The sequence below is a fragment of the Trichoplusia ni genome, unplaced genomic scaffold, assembly GCF_003590095.1.
Source record: "Trichoplusia ni isolate ovarian cell line Hi5 unplaced genomic scaffold, tn1 tig00000580, whole genome shotgun sequence".
Lineage (NCBI taxonomy): Eukaryota > Metazoa > Arthropoda > Insecta > Lepidoptera > Noctuidae > Trichoplusia > Trichoplusia ni.
In genome coordinates, this window is record NW_020800040.1 from 1 (window position 1) to 19,061 (window position 19,061).

The 19,061-nt window shown below is 39.4% G+C and overlaps 2 long non-coding RNA genes across 5 annotated transcripts; both read right to left on the bottom strand.

The window, feature by feature from the left end:
- Positions 1-8,227: 8,227 nt before the first annotated feature.
- On the bottom strand, positions 8,228-10,909 carry LOC113507085. Of its 2 annotated transcripts, XR_003401795.1 has the most exons (6): positions 10,315-10,909; positions 9,962-10,027; positions 9,450-9,557; positions 9,240-9,350; positions 8,932-8,989; positions 8,228-8,452 (listed from the first exon to the last, which is right to left on the bottom strand). It is a non-coding gene; the product is annotated as an uncharacterized LOC113507085 (long non-coding RNA). The 2 variants fall into 2 exon arrangements; XR_003401796.1 differs by lacking the exon at positions 9,450-9,557 and having other exon boundaries at positions 10,315-10,907.
- Positions 10,910-16,039: 5,130 nt separating this feature from the next.
- On the bottom strand, positions 16,040-18,558 carry LOC113507086. Of its 3 annotated transcripts, XR_003401797.1 has the most exons (6): positions 18,067-18,558; positions 17,713-17,778; positions 17,197-17,308; positions 17,052-17,162; positions 16,744-16,801; positions 16,040-16,264 (listed from the first exon to the last, which is right to left on the bottom strand). It is a non-coding gene; the product is annotated as an uncharacterized LOC113507086 (long non-coding RNA). The 3 variants fall into 3 exon arrangements; XR_003401799.1 differs by lacking the exon at positions 17,197-17,308 and having other exon boundaries at positions 18,067-18,381; XR_003401798.1 differs by lacking the exons at positions 17,713-17,778; positions 18,067-18,558 and adding an exon at positions 17,815-17,833.
- Positions 18,559-19,061: the final 503 nt, after the last annotated feature.

Consider the following 19,061-nt stretch of genomic DNA (forward strand, 5'->3'; position numbering starts at 1 on the left):
TTTGAGCGCTGTTGCATAAGGCGCCGTCGGCGGACTGCTCGGACTTTGGCGCATCTGAGGCGGCTGGGCAGGTCCCTCGCAGCTCTTCTGCGTCGCCAGGCGCACGACCAGGTGCGTAATGATCGCACTGAGCCTTTCTGTATGGCATGCAATGGCCGCGATCTCGTCCTTGTTCAGCTTCGAAGACTTTGCCCGCACTGCTTCCATGATACCCCTGGTGTGGCTTGTTGCTAGACCCGCCAGCCTGCTCGGGGTGGTGTCGTCTTCCAATTCCGGGAGATTCTGTTCCACCTTATCCTTCTCCGGTCCATCCTCTACCTGTGCCCGTCGTGCCTGCACCCGTCTTCGCACGGCCTCCTGCACTTCCTCCGGCGACGATAATACCCGCTTTGCCGTCGTTGGTGGAAACCCGTCGTGAAGCCCGACTCACGGCGCAGGTCCTCCAGGGCTTGCAGCTCCTCCTCCTTCCTTCGCATCTCGTCTTCGAGCAGCTCCACGGTCGGGTCCACGTCCTGCTCCATAGCTCCGTCCGTTCTCCCAGTCCGGTCCGTCACAATAGGTATCCGTTCGTGTATTAAGGTAACCTAGAGTAGGTAAGGGGGTACTTACCGGTGTAAGCCGATGGCAACACAGAACCCGCACACACAACTTAAAACTAGGCGTTCAAATCGCAAGTGTCACTGTCACTTTCACTATCAACGACACCAAGCTGCCAACGTCAGCTGGCCGATGGGCGGGGGAGGGTCTGTGACACGCACGCTCCGGCTACACTCGCGCCGTCCTGCTCCAAAGCCAAGATGGCCGCGGAGCCAAATGGGAAATTCGCTAAGATAGAACGAGAGGGACCGATAAATCGGATCGACCAATCAGAAAAATCTCGCGAAAAATACTTCGACACGGGTCTCCGCACGTCTGCACGCTACGATGACCGGAGGCGTAGATAGGGACAAACCCATCTCCACCTCATGGTCCTTCCTACCCTCCTGGGCATACGGACCGAATCTCGGAGACGCTACCCCGGTACTTGCCACTGGCTCTTTCCCTGGGTGCGGTTCTTGACTCCTACAAATTCTCTATTTCCGTCCCTTCTCGATTTCCCTTCTCCCCATTCTGGGGCGTGTAACGACAAACCACAGTACTTCGCGCTCGAACGGTTCCTTCTTTATGATTCCAGTTCCTTTCGCTTCTTATGCCATTTATGAGCGAATGCGCTCAGCCTTCTAAAGCCTTCCTTGCTGGTCACCATCTCTTGATGGTAAACTGGTCCAATCTCTTCTCTGCACCAGTCATTGAGCATCTGGCCTCCTCTCCTCTGCGTAAAGCTCGCAGTGCCACAGCACGTGATCAGTGACATCGCGTGGAGTCTTTTTCGGAAACAACCATGTCCGGTCAAAAGTTGCGACGTGACGTAATCAGGTTCCACCCAGCCGCAAGGCAGTCGCACTGACACGTCCGGAAGGAAGTTGTAAAGCTCCCTTCCGTTCGTGCTGGAATCCCATCGCTCCTGCCATTGGGAAACGACCTCCGATCTCACCCTGCGTTTCAGCTCGTTGCGCTCCTTCCTTCCCAACAGGAAACCCTCCTGCTCGATTCGTCCTGCACGCGTTACCTCTAGGTCAGCTGGAAGCACCCCCGCAAGGACGGGTAATGCTGCCGTGCTAACCGACCTATAGGCCTTCGTGAGCAACACCAGTGCCGGGCGCTGCGTGCGCAATAATGCGCTACGTACAGCATAATGGGACGAGCGTCGCCACCATACGGCAGCAGCATAAGTAAGCGTTGCCACGTAAGTCCCTGAAAACAGGACTCTTAGGGCGCGGTATCGGATGCCCCAGGTCGATGCCGATACTCTCGACACCTTTCCAAAGCAGTTCGCGGCTTTTTGGCCGGTAAATTAGCATGCTGCACGTAGGAGCTAGCATCGTCAATAATAACCCCTAAGAGTCTGGTGTGCGTGACATGCGCGATCGAAGCAACCTCCATACGTACTGTCGGGGGACGTTTAAACTCACCCTTCATAGTAAGGGTCTGAGACTTAGCCGGTGAAAAGCTCAGGCGGTTCCGCCTTCCCCAAGCGGAAACCGCATCCAGGGCCGACTGAGAATTTCTCTCAATCGCTGCCCGTGATGGGGCTTCAAATAACAATCGTGATGTCGTCAGCGTATGCTACCATACTGACGCCTAGTGGCATCGGTAGTCTGAGGATGTCATCCAGCAGGAGGTTCCAGAGCGTCGGGCCAAGTACGGATCCCTGGGGGCATCCCATAGTGGAAATCTTCCACACCGCCTGGCCGCCCATGAACATTGAAGTACGTCTGTTGGTAAAGTAACTTACCAGAATTTTGGACTTAATCGTCAACTGGCGAGCGCGAATCTCGCGAGCGCGCGCGAGTTGGCACTTTTCGATTTTGCCTACTTTTTTTGTCGTCAACTCGCGCGTCTATATAATTTGATGTTTTAATGTATAGTCAGCTACAAAAACGTTATAACAAATTTAATTTAGTTAGGTACTTACCTACTATAAATGTATAAGAAACTTTATGAAATTTGATTTTTAAAATAAAACAAAATATACATCGTTTTGAAATCAGTTTATTATAAATCAACAGGACAAAATATAAATTATTAGTAGTATTTCCCTTACTAATTATCAACAATATCACATCGTAGTATCGAACTTCCTCGCTGAGATGTAATGATGTCGTGTCCAGTTACATTTCTGGACGAACCTGCCTGTGGTCCACTTCCTAAAAATATTGTTTTTAATGACAAACATTTTCTAAAAAGCTAAATCACAAAAAAATAGAAATTATCTATATAAAAAATGGAAAATCAACGTATATTTTTTACTATGGAATAAATATACAGTGTAAAATTGCCACGTGGTATTTATTTTAAAGTGCAATCGCACTATAAGAAAGTAAACGACAATCAAGTTAAAGTGAACAAAACAATTAAGTAAAGCCATATGTTAATTCAAAAAAGTAAAATACAAAGAACAACGAGTTAATCTAAGGTTTAACTAATCAAGATGCCTGATTAAAGTAACAGAACACTTTGAGAGTATTACCCGAAATGGCATTCTTATATACTTAATAAAAACATTTATAATCTGTAAGTATGTTTACTCCGTAAGTGCACTGTAAACGTCAGCTTAGGTTACGTAACACTAACGTCACTAAAATAAAAACTAGGGTGCTTACTCCTGATGAACTTCGAACGGCTAAACGATGTACCCGTCCCTGTCACACACACACATCACTTCCGCCATGTTAGACGTGACAGGTACATCGTTTGTAACTAAGTGCATAAGGAGTAGGCACTCAGTTTGCAAAATGAATTAGAAAGAGATAGCGCTATGACAGCTATACTGTTGTGCTCATGCATGTTAGACGAGATAGTATGTGTCATTGGATGCGTTCCCCAGGCCTTCTCATTTCGGCCCTCTAAATCGTAATCTAAGTCAGTACTTCACAGAATCAGCTAACGCGGTCAATAAATAATTATTAATAGATTTTGTTTTCAATCTCTTTTTATTTGACTGTACTTTACATAGACGCGCGAGTTGACGACAAAAAAAGTAGGTAAAATCGAAAAGTGCCAACTCGCGCGCGCTCGCGAGATTCGCGCTCGCCAGTTGACGATTAAGTCGAATTTTGTAAATGTTTGGCGGGCATCCGCCTTGACCAGAATCATGGGCCACCACGCGTTGTCGAAGGCCCCCGAGATATCTAACAATACTAACTGAACATAATTCTCCGCGGTGCTCGTAACTCGGTCCAGTATCGCGTTAAGCGCCATGACTGTCGATTTCCCACGCGAAAAACCATGCTGTGCTGCTGAGACGTTCCTATACAAGCAAGGAGCGCACGATATAATTATGCGTACCAGAATCTTCCCCAAAATTGGAAGTAACGTAACCGGTCTATACGCCTTGGGGTCCGAGAGCGGTCTGTCGTTGCCCTTTGGCAGTACTACTAGCCTCCCTATCTTCCAAATATCCGGAAACACGCCCTCACTCAAACATGCGCTGTACATAAACAGCATCTCTCTTCCGCTGACCTTCCACGCACGTTTGTACATGCTGCCGTATCCATCAATTTATAACACTTTAACACGTCAAAGCTACTTGTATATATCTCGTTGATATATCTTTTGGGTGCAAATTATGATGAATCTCTACTAGAGATAGTTCGTTGTGTAACTTCGATCGAAGTTTGGAACTAACATAAGTACTTGGGAAAGGACTAGGGTGAGGATGACAAAAGTAATTGAGGCTGTGACTAATGTCTTCGTTTTCAGTTAACTCATGATTCTGTTCTATAGCTGTTGCCCGCGACTTCGTCCCCGTGGATAGAAGATATAAGTTATGATTTATACCTGCCCTGTTTTTCCACATTTTCCATTGTATCTTCGCACCTATTAATCGCAGCGGGATGGTATAAAGCCTTCCTCGATGAATGGTCCATTCAATACCAGTAATTCCTGAGATTAGCGCGTTCAAACAAACAAACAAATAAACTCTTCAGCTTTATATATTAGTAAATATACAGATGAAAAAAACTAGTGTCATAGATACATCTGTATGTCTTCTTCAAAGGGGTTTTTAGACTGACATGATGTTTCAATACCCTAAGGAATTTAATCCTTTTGTCGCGGGGGTTTGACAAACATTCAGGTCACATGCACTAAGACACCTAGACTCAGGACAAGCATCCGTGGATCACACAAATGCTTGTCTTGCACGGGGATCGAACACGCGGCACGTCGTGCACAGTTGGTTTTTTTGGCGTGGTGTCCTCAACCACTGCTATGCGCGCAGTACGGCTCTGAAACTTTGCTTCAATATTATGGTTTGTCGAAAATAATGAAATTCGTGCTCAGTCTTTTAATTTTCGGTATTTTGATTTGAAAGAGAGGTTTCGCTTCAGTACACCCCGGCCAGTATTCCTACGGAACCGGGAACTACCGCGCGTTGCGCGTTGTTAACTAAACTGTCTTCGCGGACGGAGTCGTAAGCAGCTGCTAGTTTCAAGCAATAACTGAGCAAGGGCGAGTCGGATTGGCCCCACGAGTTCTGTTCGTAAGATAATGTGCACATCGAGCTTATTTTATACTTGATAACTTTTGAAAATGTTTCAATTTGAAAAATGGCGCCGCTATTTTTAGGGACCTCCTTATTTTTCTGAATTAGAAGACGTACTAATTAGTGACTGACAACAAAGTGATCTTTTACGGATTTGCTCGGGAGGTTCAGAACCCTAAAACGAACATCGAACACATCTTATGTATCGTCGTGCGCCGCGGTCTCCTTCCATGCTAATATGGCACTTATGAGTAGAAAAACCGGTCAAGTGTGGGTCGGACTCTTTTACTGAGGGTTCCGTAAAAACTTGTTGCTATAATATATTTAAAAAAATCAAGATTTGAGCTCCTAGGGAGTGTCGAAAACTTTTAGCGATAAAACTCCTGTATCTTTTTATTGCGTTGTCTTAGAAGTTTAAATTTTTAACAGCTTTAAGGGACTGCAGGCCCAAGTATCCGGTATAAATTTCAGCTGGTTAGCTCCACGCGTTTCTGAGAAAAAGGGACTTGACAGGCGAACAGATGGAAAGACAATAAACTGATGCTATAAGGGTCCCGCTATATGTTCTTCGAGGTACGGAACCTTAAAAACTACGGGAAGTTAGTTTTTTTTCCATTTTTTATGAAATTTCTTCTTTTGTTCATAACTCCGAATCTATCCGGTCTATAAGCGAGAAAAAAAATCCTGAGCATCTCTGATAGGTGTATTTTGTAAATCCACTTTATTTTTATCGATTCTTGAAAATATTTTTTTTACGGAATTTAGCGCCATCTACGAAAGCGTTGCTGTACTTACTCACTAGAGGTTTAGAGCGCGACTAGACGCCACGTCAACACTGTCGTTTACGATGGAAGGAGTTGTTTATCATAGAAGCGTGCCTTTGTCACAGATGGCGCTATTCGCAGTTAAAATAATAAAATGCGAGTCAGACTCGACCATGACGGGTTCCGTAGCAGAAATTAATTTAACCCTCAAAGAAATACGGAGCTTCGATCGATGCTTTACTTATTTAGTACTTTTTAAATTAACTTATTGATAAGTAAACATTAATAATGGAAGGTAAGTGGCAGTTTGCGGTTTATAATGTATTAGTAAAGATCTACTTGCTAGAGCTCGTTCACACCTATTTTCGGTGCAATTAATGACGGATAAATATGTTCGGGACCCATCCTCAAATTAATGTTTCTCACCCACTATCAAATTTATGACCGTGACAATATTGCTTAACCTCGATCTTAATGTGTATGTGTTCTAGATGTTCCACTTCTTGATTATTTTATTTTTTGTAATACTGGCATTAGTAATACTTCACCTATGAATTTCGCAACTGCCTGCGTGACACGGTTCTCGAGATACCGGACGGACCGTTGTGGTGTCTGACGGACGGACAAACAGATAGCGGAGACTCAGTAATACTTTGGCTTACTTTGTATCACTCGGGAACGGAATACTGAAAATAAATATTCAAAGGGTGTTTCATTACAACATGACTTTTGGATATCCTTTGGGCTCGAACGGTAGAGGCCAGAAACTTATAGTTACACATAAAACTAGGCTTGGTTATTTATGCAGTGTCAAGTTGACTCGCCTAACATTCGTGGATCTCACAAATGCTTGTCCTGCGCGGGGATCGAACCGCACGTTGGACAAGTCGCGCACTTTGAGTTTTGGCGTGGTGACCACAACCACTCGTTTATCCGTGCAGTACCGCTTTGAAATATGTGCACAGAGGATTTTCGGTATTTTCATTTTAAGGAAGCCGGGTTAAGGGGGATAGTTTCTGCTTTATTTTATTCCGGTATTCCTACAGAAAGGGGAACCACCGCGCTCTCTAAACTAAAGTCCACGCGGAGTCGCGGCTGCTAGTTACAAATAATAACTGAACAAGTGCGAGTCGGACTCGCCCACCGCGGGTTCCGTGCTTAAGATAGTGTGCACATGAAACTTATTATACGAAATTACATTTGAAAATGTTTTAATTTAAAAAACGGAGCTCATATTTCTAGACAGGTACCTCCTTACTTTTCTGCGATAAGAGACATACAAATAAGTGACGAACAATAAAATGACATTATAAGGGTTTCCTTTGGAGATTCGGAGCTCTGAACGGAGAATTGAACATCGGACACATTGTATGTATCGTCGTGCTCTCTGTACCAATATGGTAGTTTTGAGAAGAAAAGCTAGCCAAGTGCGAGTCGGTCTGTTTTACCGAGGGATCCGCACAGATCAGTCGCTATGATATATAAGTATATCAAAAAAAAAAACAAGATTAGATTCCCTAGGGAGTGTCAAAAACTTTTAGAGAGAAAATAGCTGTATCTTTTAATTGCGTTGGCGTAAATGTTTAATTTTTTCACAGATTTAAGAGATTCTAGGCCTGAGTATCCGGTATAAATTTCAGCTTGATACCTGCACGCGTTTCTGAGAAAAAAGGACTTGACAGACAGACAAACGGAAAAACGACAAACTGATGCTATAAGGGTCCCGCTACATGCCTTTCGAGGTAAGGAACCTTAAAAACTACGGGAAGTCCGTTTTTTTACCATTTTTTTATAAAATTTCTTCTTTTGATCATAGCTCCGAATCTATCCGGTCTATAAGCGAGAAAAAAAATCCTGAGCATCTCTGATAGGTGTATTTTGTAAATCCACTTTATTTTCATCGATTTTTGAAAATATTTTTTTACTGAATTTAGCGCCATCTATGAAGGTGTTGCTGTACTAAATCGCTAGAAGCGTAGAGCGCGACTAGACGCCACGTTAACACTAACGTTTGCGACGGAAGGAGTTGTTTATCGTAGTAGCGTGCCTTTGTCACAGATGGCGCTATTCGCAGTTAAAATAATAAAATTCCCCCAAGTGCGAGTCAGTCTCGGCCATTCCGTAGCCGAAGTTCATATAAAATTTAATCCATGATCCTTAGCACTGCGGATAGTTTTCACCTATCACATAATTCTGTTCTCCAAATGTCTCAAGTACCTAATTTAATCGATGTTTTACTAATAGTTTATGTTTTGTACTGTCCCATCACAAACAATACTTGTCAAGAGAAGCAAGTCTCGCAACTCGCAAGACCACGATCGTAGTCTTAGAATTCTTCTTATAAATATGCACGCGTTAGAGGATGGAAAGTGTAGTAGCGTAGTTCAACTTTTTAATTATCTCAGAATAGGTACTTGGTTTAGAAAGGAAAGCCTTGCAAACCGTTTTTTCATGTAGCTTTGTTCTTCATAATAGTAATAACATCTTGCATATTTAAGATGTTTTGACTTGGCGTCTAATTTTCTCATTCAATACTTTACTTGTTTCTCTGGGCACCACATACTTCCTGGATCTTATTAAATAAAGATGGCGGATGAGGCAGCTGGAAATTAAATATTCTAACTATAATAAAACATAATACATTTATTTCAGTACCTATATTTAGATTAGAAATTCAGTAAGTTAAAAATTTAACTTTAAACACTCTTAAATGGATCGTTTCGTTATTAAATACGTATACGCATGAAAATACACAAGATAACAAATTCTTTTAAGTACCTAAACAATGGAATATAGAATATAACATTAAGAAACTTTTATATGTGAGGTCCACCAAACCTGGGCACTGTCTATTTGACTGCCATGGCATCTGCGTCCCTAAGATCAGAGAGTCAATTGTGTTAGGAAAAATTTAAGTGTAGGATCTTTAGCACTCGATGGCCAAAAAAAGATTCAAACCGTCTTACAAAGGAGCAGAACCAAACGCGGGTGAATGATAATGACGCTATCTAGTCTCTTACAAAGCAATACTTATAGCACAGATGTAAAAGTATTACGACATAGTAGAAACATTATACTTACCAATAATTCATATTTATTTGGCATTGTTTTCACAGAAGTAATCGGTTTCGGGTTCAGTCTGCGAAAGCCAATAAAAAAGAATATTTCACAACTTTCATAGAGTGCCATCTAGTCTCAGACTAAGCAGAGCTTGTATCATGAGTACTAGACAACTGATAATCATACTTAGATTTTTCTAAATACCTACAGAATACAGATGAATTATACCCAGACAGAACAAATGATTGTGTTCATCACACAAACATTTAAGGTAAGACATATTTGTCGGTTGTAACAACACTTACTGGAATGACAAATCAACATCTTACCTCTTTATAAACTCATCCAGGTGTTTCACTCGTAAGCTTAGTTGAGTTATCATGCCTGTTATTCTTGGACAATTTTCATTTCAGGCCGAGATGCCATGAGGATTTTTTATGCTGAAAACGGGACATTATGAACAGGAATTAAAATAATCTTATGGAACATCATAAAGTAGAAGGGAAATAAAATCCATAAATAATTAGTTAACTCTTTACCTTAATACAAGGTGGACAATGGTACTGCATCATCATGCAGCCTCAAGTTTAATGAATAAGCACACAGTATTATATTCAGTACCAATGACATCAAGCCACTTCTGTAGCCTGTGTGAATATAAAACATGCAAAATTATATCATGTTTGATGCAGTCAATTAAACTAACCACATATTAACCTAAAGAACAATTTACTACATGATGAATGGATAATGTTACTTTTGTATCTTTTTCAGAATAAAAACTTCAGCAGGCCATTCTTTTTATATTTGATACTTTACTCTACTGTACCCAACAAAAATATTATTATTAAGTATATTATTACTAGCCTGGAATGTCCTACTGCTGGGCAAAGTCCTCCCCGCTCTTCTCCCACTTGTTTCTCTCATCTCTGTCTAGATCTGCCTCGCTGACGTCTGTATTGTGTCACCACGGACCACTCGGTGGTAATTGTTGTCCACTGGTTAGTAGGAATACAATAAACGTTACCAGCCCAATTCCACTTCAACGTACCAACGCTTTTCGAGTAACAACCAAATAGTTTGGTTGTGGAGCAGATCATGGTATCTCTTCTTTTGTCTGTAAGTTCAATATTAGGTAAAAATAAATATTTACTTGCATTCGTAAACGGTAGCATATTATTGTGGCATCATACGCTATCTACTGCAAAGCAATTCACTATTTTAAATTGTCATCTGCAATCTGCATAGTAAACAAATCATATTATAAAATTTAGCAAAAAAGGTTAAAAGAAGAAATAATTTGTACGTACTGTTAGGAAGTTATATAACAATAATAAATTAAGCATTCCTTAGCAAAAACAATAAATGTTATACAAAAGTTTGACTTAAAATACGGCTACTAACCTATGAATTGTTAAAACAGATTTATTGGTAGTTTTCCTTGCACCGCACGGTGTTATAACACCACAAATAAAAATATAATTTGGAGCGTTTTTACATTTTTTAAAGTCGTTCTTAAACAATAACAAAACAAGCCAATATGTAATGTTATTAAATGTTGATACTCCGTAAAGCGATATGCGTGACAGTTCTCATACTCCTTGCTACGCAATTTTCTCACAAGAAAACAATAGGGGAACCAAACGAAACTAATTATTTTCTCCTGACCAAAAGACTAATTAAATAATTAATAACAGAACAGATATTATTTATGTTATTAACTGTTATGTATTAAAAAAATGTCAATTTTAACAAAGATGAAATTATGTCATACCAATGTCAGATGCATGGAACGGAACTTTTGTCAATAGAGATTGACACTGTTGCATCGAAATCAAATCGATGAGTCGGAACGTCCATCTTGTGATCGTATTGCAAATCGCAATCGTCAAACGTCAGAACGACGTGAATCTGCCTTGTATGCGGTTTGTGTTTGTTTTCAGTTTTTAAGTTTTTGTTGATTGTGAATTTTGTTATTGTTTTGTTAAGTTTTTCGTTTTCGTTAAGCCCGTTGTTTGTTGTTATTATTTCGTTTTCGCATCTTCCAATGTCCAAAAACCACAAAAGTGACTTTAGGTATCATTATCATCATCTTTGGGATCTTCTCCTTCCATAACTTTCGATCTGACGTCATCTCACAAGAAGCACTCTTTGCAGCCATACCGTCTTTCACACAATCCATCCATCGTTTCCTTGGTCGTCCTCTTCCGATATATCCATCCACATACATACTCAACACCTTCCTCACCACGTCATGACTCTCATTCCGGAACCGGTGCCACTTTCAAACTTCCCCTTACATACTCATTTCCTACTCTATCTGCTCTCGTAACACCACACATTCGTCTTAACTATTTGTCGCCCACACTCCGATTTATACAGGAAAGCAGGTAGCAGTCCATGGTCTTATAGATATTCCCCTTAAATTTAAATTTAAGGGGAATGTGGGGGCCTCAAGTGGTTCCCGTTACCTGCCGCCATTTCATCCATCCTATGTTAATTCGATGCTTGACCGCCCGATCTATTTCACCATCGCTTTGAATGAGTGAACCGAGATACCGGAATTCTGAGCAGACTGGAAGGTGCACGCCATCAAGCGTTATAGCTTCGGGACTGGAGAGACCGCCGAAATCGCAGAACGATTTTCAAGCCAACACTCTCCAGTTTCCGCTGCCACACCTCAAGTCTGCTCTGGACCTCGGGTCCATCATTCACAACCAGAAAAATGTCATTGGTAAACAGCATGCACCAGGGTGCCTCTTCCTGTATGTCTGTATGCCGTAATGTAGGGCCATCCATAATCAGCAGGAAGAGGTAAGGACTATCATCATGTATTTACAAATTACTCTTTTCTTGGCAATTTAATCCACAAATCTAAAATCGATAAATCTTATTTCATTACCTTTACTAACTTATTCGATGTTTTTAAAGAATCGATTAATAATAATCGATTTAGTCACACGAAAACGAAATTAATACTACCATCCAATCTCTAATAGAATGGATGAATAATAATAACCTCAAGATTAATTTAGACAAAACAAAAATAATGTATTTTAGTCAACGTATAGCTACTCCAAATTTTGAAATCAACTACCAAGGCACATCACTCAGTACAGTTACTACAACGAAATTTCTAGGCATTATCATTGATAGGAACTTAAACTGGAAGTCACACACAGAGGAACTCACAAAAAGAGTTAGCTCTTCCGCATATGCTCTGTACAAACTGTCAGCTATTGTAGACACTGGTGCTCTAATTACAGCATACCATGGCATAGTTCACTCCATCCTGAGATTTGGAATAATATTCTGGGGAAACTCGGCCAACAGAGAAACAGTTTTCAAATCTCAAAAAAGATGCATTAGGGCAATGTTTGGTCTTCAAAATACTGATAGTTGCAAACAGTTTTTCAATAGATTTAAAATATTAACTTTACCTTCCTTGTATATATATGAAGTTGCTACTTTTGTTAAAAGTAACCCAAAATTATTTAGTCGCCTTGCTGATGTAAGCAGTCGTAGTCGTAGGGATAATGACAGACTATGCATTGTGCCATGCAACACTGCGCTAATGCATAAAAGCGTATTTTGTCTAGCGCCTATCATTTATAACAAAGTGCCAAAATTGATTAAGTCCCTACCCTTAAATAAGTTTAAATTAAAATTCAAAGAATATCTTGTAGCGAAAAGTTTTTATACTCTTAATGAATATTTAAATGATGCCTAACATTTTTCTACCTATATTGTGACGTTTCACTTTAAATATTTGTAAAAATTTTGTACGCCAATTGCTGGCAAAACATGTATGGGTCTGATTTTATTTTACCACCTTATGTAACAAAAATACCTGTGTTTTTTTTTTTTGTAAACATATACCCGTGTTTTCACAAAATAAATTATCTTTTATCTTTCTTTTATCTTTTATCTTTATCTTCGTTAGGCAACTTCACTACGATTGTCAACTATTAACTGTCTGTCAGTTGACAGATTTGACAGCTAACTATGAAAGGAGAACGAACGTCGTCCGGGAATTTCGTACCGCTAATAAACGTTCGTGTAGCGGATATTATTAATTATACCTTCTAATTGGTAGTTAATATGGTAAACAAGCCCATTTATAATTAAGAGATTTTTAAAAGCTCGGACGAAAACGTTATACCTATCGTCTTTGTTTTTAAGGGTTCGGTTCCAAATGAGAATAGGATCTAAGATATAATATGTATAATGTACTCTCTGTGGAATCTTTGCGCCGTATTGTGACGTCATAGCTGTCATTAACAGTGCGGTAGGGTGAACAAAATAGGTTATTTTTAATAATATTTATATCCTTTCCTAGGGAGTGTCGAAAACTTTTAGCGATAAAACTCCTGTATCTTTTTATTGCGTTGTCTTAGAAGTTTAAATTTTTAACAGCTTTAAGGGACTGCAGGCCCGAGTATCCGGTATAAATTTCAGCTGGTTAGCTCCACGCGTTTCTGAGAAAAAGGGACTTGACAGGCGAACAGATGGAAAGACAATAAACTGATGCTATAAGGGTCCCGCTATATGTTCTTAGAGGTACGGAACCTTAAAAACTACGGGAAGTTAGTTTTTTTTCCATTTTTTATGAAATTTCTTCTTTTGTTCATAACTCCGAATCTATCCGGTCTATAAGCGAGAAAAAAAATCCTGAGCATCTCTGATAGGTGTATTTTGTAAATCCACTTTATTTTTATCGATTCTTGAAAATATTTTTTTTACGGAATTTAGCGCCATCTACGAAAGCGTTGCTGTACTTACTCACTAGAGGTTTAGAGCGCGACTAGACGCCACGTAAACACTGTCGTTTACGATGGAAGGAGTTGTTTATCATAGAAGCGTGCCTTTGTCACAGATGGCGCTATTCGCAGTTAAAATAATAAAATGCGAGTCAGACTCGACCATGACGGGTTCCGTAGCAGAAATTAATTTAACCCTCAAAGAAATACGGAGCTTCGATCGATGCTTTACTTATTTAGTACTTTTTAAATTAACTTATTGATAAGTAAACATTAATAATGGAAGGTAAGTGGCAGTTTGCGGTTTATAATGTATTAGTAAAGATCTACTTGCTAGAGCTCGTTCACACCTATTTTCGGTGCAATTAATGACGGATAAATATGTTCGGGACCCATCCTCAAATTAATGTTTCTCACCCACTATCAAATTTATGACCGTGACAATATTGCTTAACCTCGATCTTAATGTGTATGTGTTCTAGATGTTCCACTTCTTGATTATTTTATTTTTTGTAATACTGGCATTAGTAATACTTCACCTATGAATTTCGCAACTGCCTGCGTGACACGGTTCTCGAGATACCGGACGGACCGTTGTGGTGTCTGACGGACGGACAAACAGATAGCGGAGACTCAGTAATACTTTGGCTTACTTTGTATCACTCGGGAACGGAATACTGAAAATAAATATTCAAAGGGTGTTTCATTACAACATGACTTTTGGATATCCTTTGGGCTCGAACGGTAGAGGCCAGAAACTTATAGTTACACATAAAACTAGGCTTGGTTATTTATGCAGTGTCAAGTTGACTCGCCTAACATTCGTGGATCTCACAAATGCTTGTCCTGCGCGGGGATCGAACCGCACGTTGGACAAGTCGCGCACTTTGAGTTTTGGCGTGGTGACCACAACCACTCGTTTATCCGTGCAGTACCGCTTTGAAATATGTGCACAGAGGATTTTCGGTATTTTCATTTTAAGGAAGCCGGGTTAAGGGGGATAGTTTCTGCTTTATTTTATTCCGGTATTCCTACGGAAAGGGGAACCACCGCGCTCTCTAAACTAAAGTCCACGCGGAGTCGCGGCTGCTAGTTACAAATAATAACTGAACAAGTGCGAGTCGGACTCGCCCACCGCGGGTTCCGTGCTTAAGATAGTGTGCACATGAAACTTATTTATACGAAATTACATTTGAAAATGTTTTAATTTAAAAAACGGAGCTCATATTTCTAGACAGGTACCTCCTTACTTTTCTGCGATAAGAGACATACAAATAAGTGACGAACAATAAAATGACATTATAAGGGTTTCCTTTGGAGATTCGGAGCTCTGAACGGAGAATTGAACATCGGACACATTGTATGTATCGTCGTGCTCTCTGTACCAATATGGTAGTTTTGAGAAGAAAAGCTAGCCAAGTGCGAGTCGGTCTGTTTTACCGAGGGATCCGCACAGATCAGTCGCTATGATATATAAGTATATCAAAAAAAAAAAACAAGATTAGATTCCCTAGGGAGTGTCAAAAACTTTTAGAGAGAAAATAGCTGTATCTTTTAATTGCGTTGGCGTAAATGTTTAATTTTTCACAGATTTAAGAGATTCTAGGCCTGAGTATCCGGTATAAATTTCAGCTTGATACCTGCACGCGTTTCTGAGAAAAAAGGACTTGACAGACAGACAAACGGAAAAACGACAAACTGATGCTATAAGGGTCCCGCTACATGCCTTTCGAGGTAAGGAACCTTAAAAACTACGGGAAGTCCGTTTTTTTACCATTTTTTTATAAAATTTCTTCTTTTGATCATAGCTCCGAATCTATCCGGTCTATAAGCGAGAAAAAAAATCCTGAGCATCTCTGATAGGTGTATTTTGTAAATCCACTTTATTTTCATCGATTTTTGAAAATATTTTTTTACTGAATTTAGCGCCATCTATGAAGGTGTTGCTGTACTAAATCGCTAGAAGCGTAGAGCGCGACTAGACGCCACGTTAACACTAACGTTTGCGACGGAAGGAGTTGTTTATCGTAGTAGCGTGCCTTTGTCACAGATGGCGCTATTCGCAGTTAAAATAATAAAATTCCCCCAAGTGCGAGTCAGTCTCGGCCATTCCGTAGCCGAAGTTCATATAAAATTTAATCCATGATCCTTAGCACTGCGGATAGTTTTCACCTATCACATAATTCTGTTCTCCAAATGTCTCAAGTACCTAATTTAATCGATGTTTTACTAATAGTTTATGTTTTGTACTGTCCCATCACAAACAATACTTGTCAAGAGAAGCAAGTCTCGCAACTCGCAAGACCACGATCGTAGTCTTAGAATTCTTCTTATAAATATGCACGCGTTAGAGGATGGAAAGTGTAGTAGCGTAGTTCAACTTTTTAATTATCTCAGAATAGGTACTTGGTTTAGAAAGGAAAGCCTTGCAAACCGTTTTTTCATGTAGCTTTGTTCTTCATAATAGTAATAACATCTTGCATATTTAAGATGTTTTGACTTGGCGTCTAATTTTCTCATTCAATACTTTACTTGTTTCTCTGGGCACCACATACTTCCTGGATCTTATTAAATAAAGATGGCGGATGAGGCAGCTGGAAATTAAATATTCTAACTATAATAAAACATAATACATTTATTTCAGTACCTATATTTAGATTAGAAATTCAGTAAGTTAAAAATTTAACTTTAAACACTCTTAAATGGATCGTTTCGTTATTAAATACGTATACGCATGAAAATACACAAGATAACAAATTCTTTTAAGTACCTAAACAATGGAATATAGAATATAACATTAAGAAACTTTTATATGTGAGGTCCACCAAACCTGGGCACTGTCTATTTGACTGCCATGGCATCTGCGTCCCTAAGATCAGAGAGTCAATTGTGTTAGGAAAAATTTAAGTGTAGGATCTTTAGCACTCGATGGCCAAAAAAAGATTCAAACCGTCTTACAAAGGAGCAGAACCAAACGCGGGTGAATGATAATGACGCTATCTAGTCTCTTACAAAGCAATACTTATAGCACAGATGTAAAAGTATTACGACATAGTAGAAACATTATACTTACCAATAATTCATATTTATTTGGCATTGTTTTCACAGAAGTAATCGGTTTCGGGTTCAGTCTGCGAAAGCCAATAAAAAAGAATATTTCACAACTTTCATAGAGTGCCATCTAGTCTCAGACTAAGCAGAGCTTGTATCATGAGTACTAGACAACTGATAATCATACTTAGATTTTTCTAAATACCTACAGAATACAGATGAATTATACCCAGACAGAACAAATGATTGTGTTCATCACACAAACATTTAAGGTAAGACATATTTGTCGGTTGTAACAACACTTACTGGAATGACAAATCAACATCTTACCTCTTTATAAACTCATCCAGGTGTTTCACTCGTAAGCTTAGTTGAGTTATCATGCCTGTTATTCTTGGACAATTTTCATTTCAGGCCGAGATGCCATGAGGATTTTTTATGCTGAAAATCCATAAATAATTAGTTAACTCTTTACCTTAATACAAGGTGGACAATGGTACTGCATCATCATGCAGCCTCAAGTTTAATGAATAACCACACAGTATTATATTCAGTACCAATGACATCAAGCCACTTCTGTTCTGTGCCTGTGTGAATATAAAACATGCAAAATTATATCATGTTTGATGCAGTCAATTGAACTAACCACATATTAACCTAAAGAACAATTTACTACATGATGAATGGATAATGTTACTTTTGTATCTTTTTCAGAATAAAAACTTCAGCAGGCCATTCTTTTTATATTTGATACTTTACTCTACTGTACCCAACAAAAATATTATTATTAAGTATATTATTACTAGCCTGGAATGTCCTACTGCTGGGCAAAGTCCTCCCCGCTCTTCTCCCACTTGTTTCTCTCATCTCTGTCTAGATCTGCCTCGCTGACGTCTGTATTGTGTCACCACGGACCACTCGGTGGTAATTGTTGTCCACTGGTTAGTAGGAATACAATAAACGTTACCAGCCCAATTCCACTTCAACGTACCAACGCTTTTCGAGTAACAACCAAATAGTTTGGTTGTGGAGCAGATCATGGTATCTCTTCTTTTGTCTGTAAGTTCAATATTAGGTAAAAATAAATATTTACTTGCATTCGTAAACGGTAGCATATTATTGTGGCATCATACGCTATCTACTGCAAAGGAATTCACTATTTTAAATTGTCATCTGCAATCTGCATAGTAAACAAATCATATTATAAAATTTAGCAAATAAAGGTTAAAAGAAGAAATAATTTGTACGTACTGTTAGGAAGTTATATAACAATAATAAATTAAGCATTCCTTAGCAAAAACAATAAATGTTATACAAAAGTTTGACTTAAAATACGGCTACTAACCTATGAATTGTTAAAACAGATTTATTGGTAGTTTTCCTTGCACCGCACGGTGTTATAACACCACAAATAAAAATATAATTTGGAGCGTTTTTACATTTTTTAAAGTCGTTCTTAAACAATAACAAAACAAGCCAATACCTATGTAATGTTATTAAATGTTGATACTCCGTAAAGCGATATGCGTGACAGTTCTCATACTCCTTGCTACGCAATTTTCTCACAAGAAAACAATAGGGGAAGCAAACGAAACTAATTATTTTCTCCTGACCAAAAGACTAATTAAATAATTAATAACGGAACAGATATCATTTATGTTATTAACTGTTATGTATTAAAAAATGTCAATTTTAACAAAGATGAAATTATGTCATACCAATGTCAGATGCATGGAACGGAACTTTTGTCAATAGAGATTGACACTGTTGCATCGAAATCAAATCGATGAGTCGGAACGTCCATCTTGTGATCGTATTGCAAATCGCAATCGTCAAAAGTCAGAACGACGTGAATCTGCCTTGTATGCCGGTTTGTGTTGTTTTCAGTTTTTAAGTTTTTGTTGATTGTGAATTTTGTTATTGTTTTGTTAAGTTTTTCGTTTTCGTTAAGCCCGTTGTTTGTTGTTATTATTTCTTTTTCGCATCTTCCAATGTCCAAAAACCACAAAAGTGACTTTAGGTATCATTATCATCATCTTTGGGATCTTCTCCTTCCATAACTTTCGATCTGACGTCATCTCACAAGAAGCACTCTTTGCAGCCATACCGTCTTTCACACAATCCATCCATCGTTTCCTTGGTCGTCCTCTTCCGATATATCCATCCACATACATACTCAACCACTTCCTCACCACGTCATGACTCTCATTCCGGAACCGGTGCCACTTTCAAACTTCCCCTTACATACTCATTTCCTACTCTATCTGCTCTCGTAACATCACACATTCCCCTTAACTCTTTCATTTATCCCTTTTTGTCGCCCACACTCCGATCGATACA